We start from the raw sequence: 1,536 nt of genomic DNA, 5'->3' as shown, positions 1-1,536 counted from the left end.
GAGAGATAGAGGGAGAGAGAGAGATAGAGAGAGAGAGAGAGATAGAGAGAGAGAGAGAGAGAGAGATCCATTTATGTCTCTTCTTTTCTCTTTCGTGCTGTCTTTCCTCTTCTCTTTCTTCTCCTCCCCTATCTCTCCCCTCTCGTTCCCTCTCTTTCCCTCTCTCTCTCCTCTTCTCTTCTTCTCTCCCCTCTTTCCTCCTTCTCCCCTCCTTCTCTCACCCACAGTCGTCTTGGACGCTGTTAATATTGCACAATCTTTTTATTACTGAACGTTATTTCATAATATTCAATAAAATAAAAACTAATTTCAAACAACCTAAATCTCTCTGCCTCATGTTGGTGTTATTAAATATATGACTACAAATACATGATAAATACATATTTAATACCCTCAGGATTTAAATGATAGTCACCACACAAAGGTATTAAGCAGCTTCTCTTCAAACGAATAGCAAACTGAGAGATGATTGGTTGATTATGGTGAGATTATTTCTGATTTGGTTTCATACACAGTAGGTTTAAATTGCGGTGAAATCCGAGCTTAATCCTTTGCCGCAGCTGGTGGCAAGATAGTATTGACTACGACTGTCGTATGTGTATACCATGGATGGTAGTTGGTGTAGCTGAAAAAAATATGGTAAGAAATATAAACTCTGTTAATTTCTTGTTTAGTTTTCTTGACCGTTCTGGAATCTTGTTTTGTAAGACTTTTGGTTGTTTTTTGGTAGTATTTTTCTTTGAATATTCTTGAAACGTTAGATGAAAAAAAAATTGATTAAAAGTTCAAGGTAACGCTTGCTCCTCTGACAATAATGTGTGATGAATAGCAAACTTGTCTCTACGATATACGAGCATCGATTCCCATACTATTTTTTAAATTGGAACCTATCAATTATATTTGCTAAGATCATATTCGACGCATAAAATATAACGTATATACGATGTTGTATATTTTAGAGGTGAGGAATTCTGTACATTATTTACATTATTTACATTAGACAGATATGTCCTCATCTTGTTTGCTGTTACCACAAAAATCCTACCAGGACACCTGATGAAGGCTGGAGAGTAAATCAACCGAAACGTTGTGGTAACAGCAAACAAGATGAGGACACATATCCGTCAAATGTAAATGATGTAAATAATGTATATACACTGCATAAAAGAAACAACCCAAAATATAAAAAGAAAACATGAGCAAACTCTACGCCATTTGTTGGACAATCCGTCAGATACCTTTTACGGCATGGGACATAGACATGAAGGACAGTTGCCGGGAGCCCCACGGAGCCAAAGGCCTGTTGTTAATTTATGTATACTGTGACTTGCTGCCAATAAATGAATATTATAAAAAGCAGACGTTGGAACACGATACAGTCTTCGGATCTCTCGGATACCGGCAAATCGTCCAGTCCATGCCAGTATGTAAGATGGACGTTAAATGATGAAGAGGAGGAGCGGAGGGGAGAGGAGGAGATGGAAGAGGAGGAGAGGGAAGAGGAGGAGAGGGAAGAGGAGGAGAGGGAAGAGGAGG

General features: G+C 38.5%; 1 protein-coding gene across 1 annotated transcript in view; it reads left to right on the top strand.

The window, feature by feature from the left end:
* Window positions 1-518: 518 nt before the first annotated feature.
* Window positions 519-1,536, top strand: part of LOC106875045 (synaptic vesicular amine transporter) — a 72,355-nt gene continuing 71,337 nt past the window's right edge. The window contains exon 1 of the mRNA XM_014923005.2: window positions 519-639. The gene's annotated coding sequence lies outside the window, so the exon portion shown is untranslated. The remainder of the gene's footprint in view (window positions 640-1,536) is intronic.

Source organism: Octopus bimaculoides, chromosome 4 (genome assembly GCF_001194135.2).
Source record: "Octopus bimaculoides isolate UCB-OBI-ISO-001 chromosome 4, ASM119413v2, whole genome shotgun sequence".
Lineage (NCBI taxonomy): Eukaryota > Metazoa > Mollusca > Cephalopoda > Octopoda > Octopodidae > Octopus > Octopus bimaculoides.
The sequence above is the reverse complement of the archived record's forward strand: the minus strand, read 5'-3'. Positions and strand labels throughout refer to the sequence as shown.